Below are 20557 nucleotides of genomic sequence, written 5' to 3'. Positions count from 1 at the left end.
TTCTTTGAATTTAAAACATGCTTTTTCTCACTCTCTTGATTCACTTATGTGGATTACAGCTGCATTTTCTTCTCTCTGCTGGATATAAAAATAAAGCAAAGGAACACATGTTCTTTTTCTTTATAGTGCGGTTGCATCTTTCTGTTTTGTTTAATCCTTAAACTTTGTCAGGGACTTAAAAGTGCATGTAAAACCATTTCCGTTTTGCTTGTTGAGCTGGACTAGATTAGTGAGGCTGGTGAGCTACCCAGGCCTCAGGGGAACACATAGACTGCTCTGCTCTGGGGGATCATTTCGTTTTCAAAAGGCGTTTTCATCATTAGTTTTCAGAAGGAGTTACAGAAATTTGGGGTGTCTTATCCCTTTTTGACATTTCTAATTTAGGCTTTGCCCCCACTGAATCTTTTGAATTAATGATATTAATCGGAAATACAGCCTCTTCGTGATGAAGAATCCCATGAAGACATTGCCTACTGCATAAAGTAGCACTTCTCACCACTAAAATCACTTTCAAAATGTCAAAAGTGGTATTCTTATTATAATAATTATGGACTTGATGTTCAATTGTATAAGATGGTCATAGTTTTCAAGATTTCCAGTAGGTGCCATCTTTCCCAACTATAGGGTCCCAGCCTTATTATCCTATCATCCCATGGCTCAGACACTTGCCCCAGAGTAGTAGATATTTGTTAGATCAGAATCCAGTCCCTCCCCAGTAGTTACTTGGGGTCCATCACTTGCCACTTTCACTATTTATGCTCGTGATGGAATTGCCTTCAACCTCACCCCAGGGACCGTACCTGAGCCAAGCCTGGCCTCAGAAAGCTCATATGCTTCTGGCCAGAGTGGTTGGTTTAGAGATAGATATGGGACCAAACCAATGCCATCAAAAGGTCATTGAAATATTTCTCATAACTTTTGGCAAAAAGAGTGGCATGCTTTTGTGGTTTGCATTTTAATGTGAGGAAATGTGTGTTCTGAGGTGGTTGCAGCCATGTTTCTATCACCAAAGGGAAATCTCTCTGAGACTGAGGCAGCAGTAATTAAATGGTAGCCTTTCACAACCTTACAATAAAGCAGAGCCTGGGACCTTAAAATGTCATTAATGTCCTATATTAATCAGTTCTTAGCCTCTGGGGAATAATGTGAATTACTGCATAAAATGTCTGAGAGTTCTAGAGGTGAAAAATATGATGGGAAAGCCATAAGAGCTGTTGACAACTGTGGAGTCAAGTCTGGTTATACAAATGAGTTACAGTTGAAGGAAGAAAAGTAGATGCAAGTTTTAGGGCAGGTTTCATGGGATTACAAGGAAACACTGGTTCATTCAATAATTAATTAAATTAATTTTCTTCACATTAAATTGACAAAATCAATACATGGCTATGACACATTGTGTACCAAAGATGAATCATAGCCAAGCAGAACATGATAAGATTTTCATGGACTAAATAACTTCGTGATGGACTGCAGGAAAATATTTCCATTTCTCTAGCTCATAGAGACTCAGGCTTGATTAATCAGCACCTTGACTTAATTTTTGTAGAGTTGTAACAGAGCAGTTTGTAGAGAATTGGTGAAACCTAGCCTGAGCCCCATGCCTACTCACCTGTATGACCCTAGGCAAGTCTTTATTTCAACGCCTTCATCTTCAAAATGAAAAGGTAAATAAATATCCTTCAAAATCTATTCTTTGTTTTGTCTATTTTGACATTTAAATTTTTTAATGTTTATTTTGTTTTTGAGAGAAAGAGAGAGAGACAGAGAGACAGGGTGCAAGCAGGGGAGGGGCAGAGAGAGAGAGAGAGAAAGAATCAGAAGCAGGTTCCAGGCTCTCAACTGTCAGCACAGGGCCTGACGCAGGGCTCAAATCACCAACTGTGAGACCATGACCTGAGCCAAAGTTAGACACTTAACCAACTGAGCCACCCAGGTGCCCCTATATTATTTTAAACAACTTTCCCAACTTGTTGTATTTAGTTAAAATTCTTAAAAGTAAAAACATTAAAATAGGAATAAATAATTTCTTAAAAATAAGCTTTTATTAATCTTATAAATAAGTGATCCTCAAAATAAAAGAGCCCATATCCTAACCCAAAGCAGATATTTTTAAATTTTCAAAACATTTTTAATGTTTATTTATTTTTGAGAGACAGAGAGAGAGAGAGAGAATGTGTGAGCAGGGGAGGGGCAGAGAAAGAGGGAGGCACAGAATCTGAAGCAGGCCCCAGGCTCTGAGCTGTCAGCAGAGAGCCCAACGTAGGGCTTGAACTCATGAACTGTGACATCATGACCTGAGATGAATTCGGGTGCTTAACCAACTGAGCCACCCAGGCACCCCAGATATTTTTTAAATTCTTATGTTTATTTCTTCCACCTCTCTAAGATGTATCAAGGGCTTAGGAAAAAGAAGGATCTATATTCTAAGAAAGCTCCAACTGATCTCCAATATACAACCCCCTATCTTTGGAATTACTGTATTTAATTATTTCTCTGGGCTCAAGACTTGAGATTCATTTGATTCTCAAACCGAGTCATCAAATACATCATTAATGAATAAGAATTATTGTTCATACTGCTGTGTTACCCAAAATATTCAGAGATAGAATGTTGGGGAGTGTTTTATTGAGTATTTTTCTAGATGCTTAAGTTATTTATTTTTTTCCCTAGAGAAAAGTACAGACAAAACTAATTAATGAATTATTATAATTAATAATGAGGGCAATAAGAATAATAGACATTTGTTGAACACATAGAAGCAGCATATATTGTGCTAAATTCTTTAAGTGGATTATCAAGTTTAGTCCTCTCAAAAGTGCTTTGAGATAGGTGCCATAAGGGTCCAGGTTTTGTAAATGGGAAAGCTGAGGCTTAAAGAGATTTAAAAGTTGGCCCCCAAATTTAGCTGTAGAGTGGCTGAGCTGGGATTCGAACTCAGGTCTAACTGAAAGATGAACGTATTCTTTACTAGTATTGTTCCTATAATCGCTAATGACATTGATTTGGTGCCTACTATCAAGGTCCCAGACATATACTGAGTGATGCCTTCATTATTTTACTTACTCTGTCCCACAATCCTCCATGGGAGTTATTAGCATTCTTACCCAGTTGTAAGACAGAAGACTCTGATGTATTCAGATTATTGTATGCCTTAAATAAGCTTCCTCCACACATTTAGGAAAACTGTGCATTGCTACATGTATAGGAATGAATGTCAGCCATGAAAGGGAACAGCAGCCCTGGAGTAAATGTGGTAGAGTGCACCTTTCTACTGAAGGCAGAAGTGTGCAGGAATGAACCTAACCCACGAAGACAAATCAATTTTTGTGTAAACCTCCTTATTGAGTATTTTTAATTGGATCCAGGGAAAAGATAGCAGTTTGTGACCTGAACTGGTAGCCTTTGAAATATTTTTTCAACAGCTTTGAAAAATAAAGTGATATTCTTTGCTTTAAAAGGGCAATATGCATCTCAAGGAAATAGTAGGACCCTTAAAATAGTTATTATAATATAATATTATTAAGTTTTAATTTTTCTATTTTCTATTTAAGATATTCCTGTGGAGTTTTTACAGAGGCAACAACTATTACTTCAATTCAGCTTATGATTTGATGCCACTACTTGGTGCCAGACATGACCCTACTCCGAGAATCATGAAGGACTAAGACTCAGTCCCTCGCTTGCCTAGCAAAATTTGCTCCAGAACCTTCTTTCCACTTTCAAACACTTCCTATTAGAGATCCAAGTTTCCTGTCTCCAGTCACCTTGCAAGTCATTTGGCTGTGTCACAGCTATTTTAAACTTAAAAGTCTTTGAAGAGAGATTAACCTTCGTTTAGTAGAAGGAGATAATATATGTTTTCTTTTCCTCTAACTTTGATATATATCTTCCATAGTTAGGTTCTGCCTTTCTGGAGTGAAAACAAAGCCCTGTCTTAAAACAGGTTTAAGACCTAGTCATATACATAGTGTTTAAAAGAATTCTTCTTTTAAAAACTTCTGACAAATGAGGCAATATGTAAGGGTTTGGTTTAATAACAGGCATGCAAAGGACTCGGCAATGATCTTTGAGTTTATGAAGAGTTACTATACAAATGGGATTTGGCAGTAGTGATATTCTTCAACTGATATTCCAACCAAGATTAAGTTAGATGCTTCTTTCTGGTTTTGTTTTAAGTAAGTAAAAGGCCTTTCATGTCAGCACAATTCCAAAGTCAGTAGACTTATGAGGCTAGAAAACTTGTAAAATACTGATATCCTCAAGGAAACTGAGACATATCTTTTAAAAAATAATTATGTACATATAGCTTTCTGAGGAGAGATGGAACTAATTAATTTTTAAGGTTTTTTTTTTATGTCTCAGACTGTGCAAGGTGCAAAATGCTCTAAAATATCTTCTTATTTTATGGTATGTATTTTATAAAAGAGGCAGGGCGCCTGGGTGGCTCAGTCAGCTGAGCATCCGACTTCGGCTCAGGTTATGATCTCACGGTTCATGGGTTTGAGTCCTGCGTTGGGCTGTGTGCTGACAGCTTGCTCAGAGCCTGGAGCCTGCTTCAAATTCTGTACCTTCCTCTCTCTCTGACTCTCCCCTGCTCACACTGTCTCTCTCCGTCTCTCAAAAATAAATTTAAAAACATTAAAAAAATTTTTAAAGAGGAACTAGGCTCAAAGATGTCAAATTGTCCAAGGTCATACAGCCTGTGAGCAGGAGAACAGGAATTCAAACTCAGCTCTGCGGGACTCCAAAGCCTGCACACTTTCCATTATATCATCGTGCATCCTTTTATGGGATGATTTAGTTGCTAACTGGGGATAAAATAAATAGCCTTTTGAAATTCTTTCCATTGCCTTCATTCTATTCTCCTTTACTTGTTCCCAATATTTGCCATACCACTGTAACAATTTGTAAATGCAGAGAGAATGGGTGAAGAAACGATGCAATGTGATGAGTTTAATGTAGCTTTTCAAATTTAAGTTCTCACTGTGATTGGGTCACACAGTCTCAGTAAGAAGGGATCTCAGAGTTCATCTAGTACAAGCCAAGTCCAACATTTACCTCGACCTTTCCTCTCCTTCCTCTTTCAGTAAATATTTATCTGGAGCTACTGCGAGTTAGGTGGTGGAAATGGAGTAGTGAGCAACACAGACAAGTCCCCACTGTCATAAACTTTTTCCTCATTGCTGTTGCTCTCTTCTGCATTTTTTAGTGTCTTGTTCCAGCAGAGCAGGATAGATGCCCGTTTATAAAGGAAGGAGGAAAGGCCAAACCATTTCAAAGACTCTCCCTTACATAACTCATTAAGAACCCCCTGGTGCATAGTTGACATCTAAGGTGGTAATTGGATACATAAAAGTCGATCTTAGTGCTTTGCCCTTAGTCTGTGGTCTTATTAACTAGTTTAAATGCATTTCCTCCATGTGGCTTAAAGATTGTTAAAGATCTAGAAATACTTTTGGACTCTTCTGAGCAGACAAGAAGACAGATGGACTAAAGAGTAATGGTTGGCAAGAACACATCGTTAGTAGCTTGATTTGAAGGTGGTTCTGAGTAGGAGCTCAGTAATTTCAGTGGGTGTCTGAGAAGGGACTTGGAAGGGGAGAAAGGAAGAGTCTGTAGAGAGAGCCGAAGAAAGATGAATAACCAAAGGAACAGATTCAGAAAGCCAGGAAGAATAATGTGAAATAGCACCTACCCCAAACATACATTTACGTAAACTGGATTGAGTGAGAAGGTGGGCAAAGCCCCCATATGAATGGTACTCAGTGCCTAAAGCCTCCTGGACTTTTGCTACTTTGCCTTCATTTAGCTCTGTTTTACCTTGTGTGTGATGAGTTCTATCCTTGCCTGTCTCCTTCCAGGAGGCTGAAATTGATGAAGAGCGGGGAATCCCAACTTAGTTATCTTTGTATCCCCTTCCCTTGTGCTGTGCCTATTATGAAGAGTAGGTGTCCCAAACATGACAAATACTGTTGGTCATCAAGCACTTTTTCATTTGGTAAAGGACTTTTTGAATAATCATTGAGGTTAGAAGAAAAAAAGGCCAAAATGATCCTGTTCCTAAGCAGGCTCGGAGGGAAGAAAAAGGAGCATTCCGGAGTTGTTTTCCCTCTCCCAGAAGTCGCAAACTGGAATGACAAAGCATCCCGAAGATAAAAACCAGAGGATATTTTCCTTGTTTCATTACCAGCCAACTCCTGTTTTGGGGGTTTCTTTGCATGACCTGTTTTCCTAGTTCTAAGCAGCCTAAAGTTAAAAATAGAGCCATAAAACAGTAACAAAACAGAATTTATTTAATTCTGTCACCAGTTGACTCTTCCAGAATTTCAGTTGCCTTTGAATCGCCCCCTGATTATTCTGGGAAACCCAGGAGCTATTTCCCTTGTGTTCCCAAAAGTGGTCATCCAGGCATCTGCCAGGAGCCACTTTCCTCCTCTCTTACTCAGCCGCTAAGAGGCTGTCAAGAAGCTGACAAGAAGGAGTAGAAAAGGCATCTGATACCGACATGGAGTGTACATTTATGCCCATCATTCTCCCACCTTACACGGCGCATTGTAGGCTGGCATGCACGGCCTCTCGGCCCACAGTTTCTACTCCACGTTCCAATGTACTCTGGTTGAACTTGGTGGAAAGCAGTATTGCCATGGCCCAGAGAGTAGTTTTAAGATTAGAGAGATTTGAGTTAGAATCCTGGATCTGCCACTTTTTAGCCGCACGTCCACAGGCAAGTTACATATCCCCTCCAAGCCTCAGTTTCCTTATCTCTGAAATGGAGAGAATACCACTCATATCAGAGGGTCACCATGAGAATTATGACAATGTGTGATTAAGAGGATGTACGTTAAATGTTTAGTAATTAGGAGGAGCTCAACAAATGTTAATTATTATATTACCATCTGTTACCTAGGCTACCAAAAGTGCTTCTTTGTGCTTCCAACGTCTAAAGATATATTTGGTAAAACATCTCTTAAAGTTTTTATTCATAGTTCCCACTCCCAAGGGGACTCAATGTTGAATGAATTATCTGAATGATCATGTTTTGCCCATATGATTCTCTCCTCTGACCCTTTCTTGTTGTCGTGAAACAAACATATATCCCTCACCTCTCTCTTCTCCGGTAATAAGCTGTTTTCTAGAGAGATCTTCAGTATTTCATGCAAACAGAGCACCAAAGTGTTCACTACAATGATCCTCTGGGCAGGGCCAGGCATGTCTGAATGCTGGTATGAGACAGCTAACATTTCTAACATATAAGGAAGGGTTTGGCAATGTTTAGGTGTTAGCTGAGAATGTAAAGGAAACAATGTAAAAAGAGAAAGAAGGAAGAGAGAATTCAAGCCAATTCAACATAGTATTTTCTGGGAGTTGAAGGTTATTTTTCAATCTAAATTTTCCAGCAGAAAACAACCACAGATAATCCAGAAAACATGTTTTTGCTGCATCCTGAGTAATATTCTTCAAAAAAGATTGTGTGTTTGGAAAACACTGGCATAAAAGCTGAGACCTGCTATGTGCCTAGGTTGGAAACATGCATTGTGATTCACCAGACACAATTCAATTTGAAATTACCCCCTTTTATATGCCATTCAATGGAAGAAAAAATTAATCATAATGAATGCATAGTCCATTATAGTTATTGTGTTCTTCTTGGGAAAAAAACAACAACATGACAGCTTTATTCACTCCATGTGGCAAACCAAATTGCTTCAAGTAAAGCATAAATAAGACAAACACTAAAATTGAATTTTTCCCTCCTCTTGTACCCAGAGGCATATGCTGTGGCTATAATGCATAAGTTAAAATGGCAATAATAATAATAACAGTTGAAAATCAAATGAAAATATTAAACTCGTTTAGACAGCTGATTCCAAGGGGCAGTAATTTTCATGCTCCATCTGCTTAAAGGAAATTTCTTGTTAATCAGGTCTATGAAAGGATGTGGGTATTGGATTCTATGCTCCATCAAAACCATAAAGGTTTCTGAACAGTGATGTGTCACTTCTCTGTTGAATCTAGTTTGTTACTTTTTAATTTCCAAAGGACCCCCACCTCCCAGGAAGTTTGGTGAAATGAATTACAGCAAACACCAATGGAGAAATAAGTCAGCACCTAATATTCAAAACAGAAAATTTGTCTTTTTTTTTTTTTTTTTTTGAGTGAGAGAGAGCATGAGCAAGGAATGGACAGAGAGAGAAGGAGAGCGAATCCTAAGCAGGCTCCATGCTGTTCGTGCAGAGCCCAATATAGGGCTCAGACTCAGCAACCATGAGATCATGACCTGAGCCAAAATCAAGAGTCAGAGGCTCAACCAACTGAGCCACCCAGCTGCACCCAAAATTTGTCTTTTTAACTTAGATGTCAGCTGGGTATTATCCCTTTTCACTATACTGGAGAGCCCCAGTGAATATACTTGTGGAAGAGTTAAGTAAAATAAGCACACCAGATTTTAATAATTTGCCTTCAGTGTCCTCTAAAAGATTTTGTACATATTTAGATAATAGAAAATTCTCTTGGGACTTTCTTTTCCTTTGTCCTGTAAACAGTTCTACAAAGATGAGCTCTATTTTATTGCTGTTGTCATTATATTATAAGGTTTAATGGAACACATGATTTAGATTAATATATAATTTGTTAAAAACCAAAAAAAGTATAGAAGCTAATTTCTTATTATGTTCTACTGTTACTATTATTATTTTAAAATAGTGGTGGAGAGCATAGGACTTTGGATTCAGATGGACACAACACTGTTTAAAGTCCAGCTCTGCCATGTGCTAGCTCTGTGACCTTGGCCATGTTCTTTAACTTCTCCAAACCTCGAAGATCTGTGCTATACAATGGGCACAAGAATCCCTTTCTCACAAGATTGTAAGGATTCAATCAACTTTCACACAGTATTGGGCTCCTAGTGAGTAATTTACAAATGATAGCTATTAACATTAGTATTTAAGGTTATGTGTTTAGTTCCTTCAGGAAAAAAATAATTGAATTAACCTTAGTTATAATTCAAGAGATAGCAGTCATTTGCTAAGGAAAAAAAATCTTTGCTAAGAGTGAATCTTTCAGTATATTGATTGTGATGCACATAATCAGGCGATGATTGAGGTACTAGGAGAAAGGACCTCAAGTAGGGAGTTTCACACAGAGCAACTGAAGTAAGTTTATTCCAGCACAGGTTAGAATGGATAGAGAAGATGTGATACGTGTGTGTGTGTGTGTGTGTGTGTGTGTGTGTGTGTGTACACATATATTTACATATACATACATATACACACATATATATATTATACATATATAATGGACTATTACTTGGTCATAAAAAAAGAATGAAATCTTGGCATTTGTAACAACATGGATGGACTTAGAGAGTATAATGCAAAGCAAATAAATCAGAGAAAAATACCATATGATTACACTCATATGTAGAATTTAAGAAAAAAATGAGCAAAGGGGAAAAAAGAGAGACAAAGGCAAATCAAGGAACAGACTCTTAACTGTAAAGAACAAACTGATGTCTTACCAGAGGGGAGGTGAGTGGGGTGATGGGTTAAGCAGGGAAGGCACTTGCTGTGATGAGCTCCCAGTGTTGTGTGGAAGTGTTGAGGCACCCCGATGTATACCTGAAATTAATATTACACTGTATGTAAACTAACTGAATTTAAATAAAAATGTAAGGAAACAAATAAATGTACCTTTATGTTCATCAGAAACTCAGGTCATAGAAGGAGCCAAATAAATATCTACTTTGTGCCTTCTATGTGCTAGGCACTATGCTAAGCACTTCATGTATTTAATGACCATGTAAGTATTATCTTCATTTTAGACTGGAAATCATTAAGGCTCAGAGACAATAAAGAACTTGATCAAAGTCTCACAGCTTATGATGGTGGAGTGGTGGTTTAAGCTGATCTTGTATTTTCCATTAGGCTATGTTTTGCTTTTCTAAACAGACATGATGGCTTCTCCTGATGAAGTCTAGAGGGCTGAGGTGGCCCACAGGGGAATAGTGACTTGCCATTTAAAAAGGATTCAGGTAGTTAGTAACTCCATCCAAAGCAAGAGAGAGGTGCAGGAGGCAGCCTGGCTTCAAGGACCGTGACCATGCGTAGGGAGGGACTCTGGCACACCTGCTGTTCCACTCTCCTCTGGCTCAGATCCATAACTCATGCTCCAGGCCACAATACAAGACTGCGAGGAAGCCACAGGGGCTGTTTGGGAGAGGTAGATAGCAAAGCATTGAGGCTCTGGTCCTGGAGCATCTGGGGTTGGAATTCCACTTTGTTTATGGGCGTCCTCAATGACCTTAGGAAAGTATTTTAACTTGCCCAATCCTCCATTTTTTCATCTGGAGAGTGGGAATAAAATCCTACCTGCCTTCTAGGTTGTCATAACAATTCAACGATTTAATCCATACAAAGTCCTCAGGGGAATGCCTGGCTTCTAGCAGGTTCTCAATAGATGTTATCTAGAGCTACTCTATGAGTTATCAAGATTGTGGCAGATAACAATTTGGCTTTCCTAGATGTCTTTTTAGATCTTTGCATTTCCTTGCCCTTCTCTTCATTGTCATCAGGGATGTCATAGCTGAGGAGCCAAAGAACAATAGGCCCTTTAGGGTCTTTGGGAAAAGAGAGTGCACAAGGCTTTTCCTTTCTCCTGTTTTCTCCACAGCAAGATGACGTTCTTCCCATCATAGAATAAGAAGAAGAACTGAATGGAATCAGTGGAAGCAGATGCTGGTCATGACTCAAGGGGATCCCATCTTTCTCCTCCTAACATCTAGTCAGAGTCCTCAAAGGAGTGGACAGAATAATCCAGACAAGTCCAGGGAATCTGAAGCCAAGTAGAGTGCATCTGTGCCCATTCTCCGAGCTTGAGAAACAAGCAAGAGTCAAGAGACCTGCCTGGGTGGCCAGGTCTTCCGTAGAATGATTTCCTCTGCACCCACTGTGAGGCCAGTGATGGCGAAGGGCCAAGAGAGAGCCCCAGAAGATTCTCTGCAGCTCTAGAGTGGCATATAAGAGGCTGCCAGAGAGCTAGGTCTGAAAGGCCTTTAGGTTCAGTGTCAGCAGTGACAGAGCAACTAACTTCATTGATGCTGAGGAGGACGCTAGAGGAACCGAAGTCCATCACAGTGGAGGGAGCAAGGACTAGGGGCTGCCTCCTCCCACCCCCAGACAACACAGAAGTGGTGTGTAATCTTCTGGAAATATACATGCCACCTGGGGAGGAAGAGTGGGGCTCTAAATTCACTGAATTTCTATTACCGCTAAGAATGGGTGCTTAAAGTAGAATTTAAGTGAAGTCATAAGTCAAGGGAATTATGTTGGCTGGTCCCCTGAGAGAAATGTCACCCAAGGCAACAGCAGCTTCTGTTCAAATAGGAGATGGTGCTATGTGCAGGCAGCCAGCATTTTGGTATGTACCCTGGCAGGGGTCGGTGGCATAACATGTGAGGTTTTGTTTTTGCTATATACTGAAACTTCACTGAATGCTAACCATGTGTTTGGTGCTGTGCTAAGTTCTAAAACGGGATTATCTCACTGCATCATCAAAAGCACTGTGGGATAAATGTTATTATTATTATTCCCAATTTACAGATGTTAATTTTGAGGCCTGGAGAGGTCAAGGTTATACTTTTTGTGTGTGTGACGCGGCTGGAATTCAAGTCCAGGGAGACCGCTGATAGTAGCCTGTGCAACCAAGTGCCATGACAGCCTGCATCGCTTTGACAGTTCTCAACGGCAGACCCTTGGCAGACACTGGCGTTGGCAGTAATGAGACCTCACCAAAGGCACATGCGCAGGAACGGTGGAATACGTGCCTGCCTTTTGGAGCCAAGATGACTGATTTGCAGGCCCATTGGGGGGAAATCCTAAAATATCTGAGAGAGGTTTGAAGGCTAGAGTCCTTACATAAAGGGCCAAACTAGAAGAGAATTATAATTTTGTCATTACCATTAGGATCTTATTTGTGTGTCTGGGCTGGTGTGGTTTGGCCACAAGGGTCACACAATCAGCACCCCTACCTCTTAAAAGAAAGTGAATGGATGGTACCAGCTGCATTGTCTTTTAGCTTCCGGTGTTGCTGATTCCAATCTGGTTCTCATTACTTTGCTGTCAACATAATTATTCTCAATGGGTTTTTATTTTAGGATCTTCTCTTAGGTCTCACTTAGTATCCTGAAATTCCCTGACGACGGGAGCAGTGTGGACTTCATTCCCGCTCTTTGGCATTCACACACCATTTCTATCTGAATCATTAAATCCTTCCTCAGCCTTGGGACATATTGTCCCATATAATCCCTGAGATGTGCCATCCATTTGACTTCTTTGTTTCCCAGAATCCATTAGTTTATGTAGAACCCTCATGAATTAGCTCTCTAAGGCTTTTCTTTGTTTCTCTTTCAGTTTTCCATGTTGTGATGATGCTTTAACTCACAGGAAGGTTCCTTGAATTTACCTTAGCACTTTCTTTTGAAATTTTCTTAATTAAAAAATATCTTTTTAATATCAAAGAGTTCTTTTTTATTGGTCTTCTGGTTTCTTTTTTTAATGGCACATATATATATACATATATCTATACATATACATGGTTGCAAAATGACCTCAAATCTCTCTGAGAACTCTAATGGAGTGTGTTCTTGTTTTTAACTTCTCTTCTGCTCCCTGAATTATATCTAATTCTTCCTGGATCAGTTTTTCCTATTTGTACCTATGTGAGGTGATGAATGTGTTAACTAACCTTATTTTGATAATGATTTCATAATATATATATATATATACCAAGTCATCACGTTGTAAACTTTAAACTTACATAATGTTATATGTCAATTATATCTCAATAGAGCTGGAAAAATAAAAATAAAATGAATTATTTTGACTCCTATACATACATACATACACACACACATACATCAAAGATGCTGGTAAGTTCTGCCTAGTGATCCTTGGTCTTCTATTTATATTTAACACAAATGACTGGGTGGTTGGAGTAGGTTTGCTTTATTCTCTATTATGTTAGTAGGTCTATTTCCTGACATACTACCCTCTCTTGTGTGGGGAGCCTGACTGAAAGCCCTATGTAGCCGGGGTGGAGCGGTTCACTGACAAGACTGTTTTGGGATAAGCAGGTAAGGAGTCAGCAGCTGGTGCTAGTCTCCCACATTCCAGATTAAAGAGGGTTTTGCTTTAAGACTCCCATTCCCAAACCGTAAGCCACAGATGTTCTCCCGTGGTTTATTCAAGAGATTTGTTCTGAGATAATGCTGCTGCTGCTAACAATGATAGCTAATATTGATACAGCTATTAATCATGTGCCCAGCACTTTCTTAAGAACATCCTGTATAGAAATCCATTTACTACTGACAACACTCCTTTAAATTAGGTACTAGTACTGTCTTCCTTTCATACACAAGGAAATGGAGGCACAGAGAGGTAAAATAACCTGCCCAAAGTCACCCAGTCAATGGCACAAGCAGACTTTGAACCAAAGTAACCATGCTGCATAGGCCATTTAAAAAAAATCTCTAGGTTATATTTCTGGGCCCACTGCCCTCTCTAAGGCTAGAGGTGGAGATTGAGGGGTAAGTAAGCAGGTTTTCCTTATATAGACCTTCATCTCCACATAAAGACCTAAAGAGCATGTTACCAGCTCCACGTTCGCCTCCTCCCTGCCGGGTCTGAGCTCGAGGCTGTCCCACCTTTGCTACTGCTAGGAGAGCCCCCACCTCACTGCCATCGCTTCTGGAGGGCATTCTGTGCCATTTCTGTTCCTTAGAGGCTTCCATCTGCTCCCTGTCAGCCAGACGCTTGTTTAGATTTCTCATCCACTAATGACCCCTGATCTTCACAACCCCATCTGAAGCACTTTGCTGTTACTCTTTATCCTTTTTTGTGCATCTGGATTTCTATTTCAGTGGAGATGCAGAGGCCCGGCTGGTACATTTGTGCTCAGGCTGCCATCTTGAAGCGACTTCGAAATTATGTTTCTTTGGGTGTTTTTGCCAGTTTGAAATGACATCGTGTGAAAAAGCACAGATTCAAGCTGTGCTATTAATTTCCAAGTTTATATATAATTTTTATTTACATTTATTTAAGGAAGATGTACATTATCACTTGGATGTAGATATGGATTCCAAACAGGTTATCCTATATAGTTTTCACTAGGACTCAAGTAAATCTTTAATAGGTTGGAGAAAGGTCTTATTAGAGCTAAAATCAGTTTGAATACTTGGTATTTCAGGGAAGCCACTCTTTAGAAGATGGTGAAGGATGAGAGTTTGTTCTTCAGAATCGAGTGGGTTCCTGAGAAATCATCTGAAGTGGTTTATGAGATGTTTATCCTATGTTGGCCAAATACTCAATACGGAAGCAAAAGAGGCTTTTCCCTTTTCTCACAAAATGTTCAATACTTTTTTCCTATTGTTACTGAAAGGACAAATCACCTAAGAAAGGTATATAAAGGCACAAAGTGCTTGATAAATATTAGTTTTCTCTATAGAGATATTGAATCTCAGACTAACATGAACCATTAATGTTTGAAACTGAAAATTTGACTCAATATGCAGAAGATAAGCCATGATAGCACTGTAGTTTAGCACTAGACTGAGTCACACACACAGGTTCGAGGCAGAGTTGTGTCTCTTAATTGTGTGTCTTCCCATGACTCAGTTTCCTCATCTGTAAAATAGAGATCACAATAATATCTATTCTGTGTCACTATCTGTAGGAATAAATGGGATAATATGTGCAAACCACTCAGTGCATTATGAAATGGATATAAAGTACTTAGAACCCTATGTGGCACACAGTAAATGCTCAATAAATGGTGTTGGCCATTATTATATTATTACAATTGTTGTAATTACCATGCTTTAGGGATCTATTTTAGGGATTTCATATTTTTCAAAATCATGGAGCATAAAAGTGCTGAGTAGTACTATGATCTTCACAGCCCATGATTCTTTAGAAAATCATTTTTCCATAAACTATTTGGTGGAACTTTGGCCCCTGCAGTTGTTTTTAGACAAAAAGTTTTATGTTCATATAAGGCAACAAAACACATTCAATCCCACTTTGCATATTAAAGATCTAACAAATTATGTCTTTAAAAAAATCTCCTTAATTTTGTTTAACCTAAGCACTTCCTCCAAACTGCTTGCCCACACAACCTTTAACCTGTAGCACCGAAATGTTATGGAACATTCTTTGGGAAACTCTGTTTCATGACTCTAGGTTTAACAGTGTATATAGTTCAGGGGGTGCCTGTGATGCTCAGTCGGTTAAGCATCTGACTTTGGCTCAAGTCGTGATCTAATGAGTTCAGGACCTCCCCCACCCCCACCCCACAACCCAGAGTCAGGCAGGTTTAAGGGTGTATAGTTCAGGGGGCGTGTGGGTGGCTCAGTTGGTTAAGTGATCGAGCCCTCTCTGCTGTCAGCACAGAGCCTGCTTCGGATCCTTGGTCTCCCTCCCTCTCCGCCCCTCTCCCAATCTCTGGCCCTCCCCCACTTGATCTTTCTTTCTCTCTCTCTCTAAAATAAACTTAAAAAAGGAGTGTATTTCAGGGAAGTGGGGAGAGGAAAACTAGAGGAAGGTGGTCAAAATGCACAAACTTCCAGTTATAAACAAGTACTGGTAATGTCATGTACAATGTGATGACTTTAGCTAACCTTTCTGTGTGATACATTGGAAAGTTGCTAACAGAGTAAATCCTATCAATTCTAATAACAAGATTTGTTTTTCTTTTACTCTTTTCTTCTTTCTTCCTTTTTAAAAATTGTATCTGTATGAGAAGATGGATGTCAGCTGAATCTATTGTGGTAATCATTTCATAATATATGCAAATCACACCATCATGCTATACCCTTAAATTTATACAGTGGCATATGTCAATTATTTCTCAATAAAATTGGAAAATCCACTTTTCTTGACATGCACACCAAAAGCATATAGTTCTATTTTATCAGGTTTGTCACGCTTAGTGATTGGTAGATAAGCTTTCATTTCAGATCTCTAATTGTCTAAATCATCTAAAATAGTGAATACTAGAGTTTCTTTACATATATATTTTTTACATTTATATATTTATTTCTTGAGAGATAGAGAGCAAGAGGGGGAGGGGCAAAGAGAGAGAGGGAGACAGAGAATCCCAAGCAGGTTCCATGCTGTCACTCAGAGCCCGATGTGGGGTTTGAACCCACAAACCATGAGATCATGACCCGAGCTGAAACCAAGAGTCAGATGCTTAATGGACTAAGCCAGCCAGGCACCCCAATAAATACTAGCGTTTCTATAAGGAAGTATACAAAACTTTGTTTCAGAAAAAACAGTATATAATAACTCCAAAGCAATATTGCTGGATACTTTGGGGAAATTTTCTTTCTTTTTTTTTTTAATTCTCAAGTTAGTTAACATACAGTGTAGTTTTGGCTTCAGGAGCAGAACCGAGTGATTCATTACTTACATGTAATACCAGGTTTGGGGAAATTTTCAACTGGAAGAGACATTGGGTTTAACAGGTGATACAGACAGAAGAAAATGCTCACTATTAAAAAAAAAAAAAGATGTTAAATTTTCCAGCAAATTGCTGTGTTTGTTGGAGGTAGCTAGGCTCCAAAGACAGTTCCTAATGAATCACATCTCCTAGTTTTCATTCCCTTTCATGTGAAGTCTGGGCTGGCCCTGTTTATCTCTTTAATCAATAGAAGGTGGAAGTTCTACACCGAAGTCTGAAGAAAGCCTGGCAGCTTCTACTGTCATGCTTTGGGGATCTCTGAGTCTTCGTGTAAGTCCTGCTGCAGAAGCCACATGGAGGGTAGAAGAGATCCTGAGACTAAGTAGGGAGAGAAGGAGAGAAAGGCCTGGCTGCCTGAACATCCCAACTCGGACACAGAAAACATAGATGGAAGTCTTCAGCCTTTGAACCATGCCTTTTGAGGCATCAGACATACACATGAGCAAGCTTGGACATTGCAGACCAGTCAAGGCCCCAGATGACCATAGCCCTAGCCCTGTATCACCTGGAGCGAAAGAACTACCAACCCCCCAAATCATGAGAGATAATAAAACAGTGGTTATTTCAAGTCAATAAATTTAGCAGTGGTTTTTCCACAGGAATAAAGGATCATAGCAAGTGGATAGATAATGTGAGGGAATGTGCAGGAAAGTATCCCAGATGGAATGCTCTTTATTTCATTTTGTTTTTCTAAACACTAGTTGAGTGTAGTGTTTGAAATTTGTTCTCAGTTTCCCTTTTGACAATTCTATGCTGATTGAATTCACAGAAGCCTAAAAGGGCAAAGGTATCATAGAAATAACTTTCTTTTGGTCAAAATATTGCAGAAAAACATTTTCTGGCCACTCACATTTTGTGTCAGAACTTTTCTTCTTTTGAGAAAATTGCTAACAGCATCTCCAAATAGATTTTTCAGTACCAACTTTGCTTTTAAGTTTTAAAAACCGTAAATAGGTAAAAACGAGGCTATTGTTTAACATGGAAGAATTACTACTGTATCATTATCATAGACTTATTCCCAAGTCAGCTCTTGAACTATCCTTTTCCCCCTGGAGGTTGATGATTCTCATTTAAAAAGTGACCAAAATGAGAAACTTTAACTGTTTATCCACAGTGAAAGACTGGAGAAATGGTCACAGAGAATGAGGTATCACAAGTAAGGTAGTGTGGTACCCAAGGGATAGATGGGAAAAAGAAACACATAAAGAGAGTAGGAAAAGATTTGTTTTGTTTTATTCATTTGTTTTTTGTAATTGCTATGGGTGTGTAACTTTGATGAGAAGGAATGATAACCAAGATAAGACTTCTGGGAAATTTCTGGGCAGCAAATGCATGATACAAAACTCTCATACTTTACCAATAGTGAAGTTATGAATTTTTTTCTCAAGTGGTGCAGACTGACTTGGGTTTTCCTTGAATGTGACTTTGTGAATGTGACTATCATAACCCTTGGGACTTACTAGCATTACCCATGAAAGGTCATTATCAATCCAATTAAATAATGATTTTTAAGATACTATTTTAGGTAGCATGTGAAGAAAGAGTATAAAATTGACAAGTTCATAAGCTAATGTTAATCTAGTAGGGAACCTAAGAAACATATTTACGTGTGTTAACAGAATATCACAGCAGAAGAACATAGCTAAATCAAGACTAGGCTTGAGAGTTCAGCTCTTCATGAAACTGGTAGGTTTAGGACCTCTCTTACAGTCTGCATGAATTAATATGCATTGACTTGTAACTTCTAGGAAAAGAGTAAGAAAAACGTTTGTTTTTCTTTATTAGTCCTCTCAGAAGAGCGCCTGATAGAGAAGAAAGGGATAAGACCCATTGAGTAAAATGCTTTTCTCTTCCACCTTGGCTACTGGGCTGGTTTTGAATCTCTGCTTAGTGAGTGATAAGTTAAAAGGAAAGAAACTGATTTCATAAAGACCTCTCCACAGTTCTTGGCCCAAGTGGCAGTGTGTGGCACAGGGATGGGCAGGTGCCCTAGTGCCCACACAGTGTCTGGAAGGCAGCAGGCACTCAGTAAATACCTGATAAGCAAACAAGCTGCAGATATTTGGATTGCTGGCATTAGGAGCTCACGCCCTTGGCCTGGATGCTGCCGTCATAATAGGCACTATGAACATTGGTAAAAAATGAAAAGTTGTTAAGTGACTTTATGGGATGGAAGAGGTCAAGAGTGATCCAAAAAAAGAAAAAAAAAAAGGAAGGAAAAATATGCCACATAAGGATCAGAGATGCCCATTTGTTCAGGGGCATGTGAGACACTTGGGAACCAAAAGGATGTGTGGCGATGGGTGGGAGGGAAAAGAGCGGAGGGGGAGTTGATTAGCATATACCAGCAACTGTGGGCAAGAGCAGGAAACGTATTTCATAAATATTAAAATAACCTCGTTTGTACCCACTCTCTGGTGGAGCCTGAAAATGTCTGGGTTACACAAGGTACAATGTCTTAAGAATGAATCTAAAAGTTTTCTGTGAAGAACAAAGGTAGAGCAATCCCAACAGGAAGACATGTTACCTCTGGCTGTGGTATGGTTGTGTTTTACAATGTTGTACAGGTCAGAGTGTGGAAAAATTAATGCCAAAGGGAACGGGTCGGCTTTTGTATTATTGACTTTCGGTTTTAATAAGTGACCTCTTGTAATAGTGAGCATCCTATTTGGAAATAGAAATGTTTGGAAAGCTGCTCACTCTGGGGTGGGGTCTGAGGGACTGTCTTTGTTATACAAGAGAGCTCCTCTAGTAAGAAAAGGCTCTGATTTATTGTCTGGCCTTAAACACTTGTCAGTGCACCCCATGAAAATCTAAGCCAATTTAGCTTGAAGCAGAGCCCAGAAAAGTTCTTGCACAATATACATTTAAGGGGATTTCTTTGGGCAAAAATAGTTACATGGCGAATTCTGTTCTCAAAGACGTCCTTTTCTTCCAAGGTTATGTGCCGGTGACTCCATAAAGGAACTTGGCAGTTCCTCTGTCCTCTGGAACAGAGTCTAAAGTGATATTATAAAAGCCCAGCAAAGAAGTCATATCACTTTCTTAGAAAAATTAGATGCACAGAAATTGTTAGGGCATCAATTAAAGAGAAGCCACACTCTCAAAATAAGAAATATATAAACCAAAGTTCTGGTGGCAATGAAAACTTATGTCTGTTTGTGCTGTCATATTAAAAATTATATAATAAAGTGTATATTAAAATGGGCACACAATAAACCGTGTGATGTGCTAATAACACTTCAAGTGCTTCTAATATGTGGATATGTAGATGAGAACTGTTTCTGGCTTGTTTCTCTTCCTACAAATCTGTCGGTCTCCTTTGCCATTTCACATGCTTCATTTCACTTGATTTCCCTCTTCATATTTTCCCTGGATCCATCTGGGTTATCTGACATGTGGTCCTTTGTCTCCCAGAGTCACGGAGCTGAAAAGCCGCTGTAAATGCCTTCTGTGTTAGGACACCCAAGTTTTATCTTCAGCTGTTGGCCAACTCAGCATGTCTTATTCCTGCAGTGACCTCCCTGCTCCTGCTATCTCTGCTTCTGCACCATCATACATTTTTTTATATAGCTTTAAAAATTGCCTTTATTTTCCCATTTTTGGTTGTGAAAGTTCCCGACCTGACAAAGGTAACTAACTAACTTTACTTTCAGAGTCCTTAGGATGTGTTTCATTCATAGCTGCAACCTAGATGGTAGATGGTTCTTTCTTGATTCTTATGCTCAGCAAGTGTTTAAATGGCTGTCTTGAAATAGGACTAGGGGGGAAAAGAACCGGGATGTACTTTATTGTATTACATCTGCACCATTGTGTTCACGTGCTTTGTCCTAGACTACACTCTTTCCCTGTTACATCCTCCAGCTGAGAGTGAAAGAATATCATGGATTAAAATGCTATTTCGGGAAATTTATTTCTGACTGGCATTAAGCAAGCCAAGAACATGACATCTTAAAAGATTGTTAATGAGTAATAGACACAGTATTTATGTTGCCAGTAATACAGCAGTTGGTCTGCATTAATCGACGATCAGCAAATTAGT

The 20557-nt window shown here is 39.2% G+C and overlaps 1 long non-coding RNA gene across 1 annotated transcript in view; it reads left to right on the top strand.

Moving 5' to 3' along the window:
- Positions 1-12514, top strand: part of LOC115304725 — a 40677-nt gene extending 28163 nt beyond the window's left edge. The window contains exon 3 of the long non-coding RNA XR_003914579.1: positions 12408-12514. This is a non-coding gene — a long non-coding RNA (uncharacterized LOC115304725). The remainder of the gene's footprint in view (positions 1-12407) is intronic.
- Positions 12515-20557: the final 8043 nt, after the last annotated feature.

This window comes from Suricata suricatta, chromosome 10 (assembly GCF_006229205.1).
Source record: "Suricata suricatta isolate VVHF042 chromosome 10, meerkat_22Aug2017_6uvM2_HiC, whole genome shotgun sequence".
Classification (NCBI taxonomy): domain Eukaryota; kingdom Metazoa; phylum Chordata; class Mammalia; order Carnivora; family Herpestidae; genus Suricata; species Suricata suricatta.
Note: the sequence above shows the minus strand (reverse complement) of the source record. Positions and strands in the feature narration are given on the sequence as shown.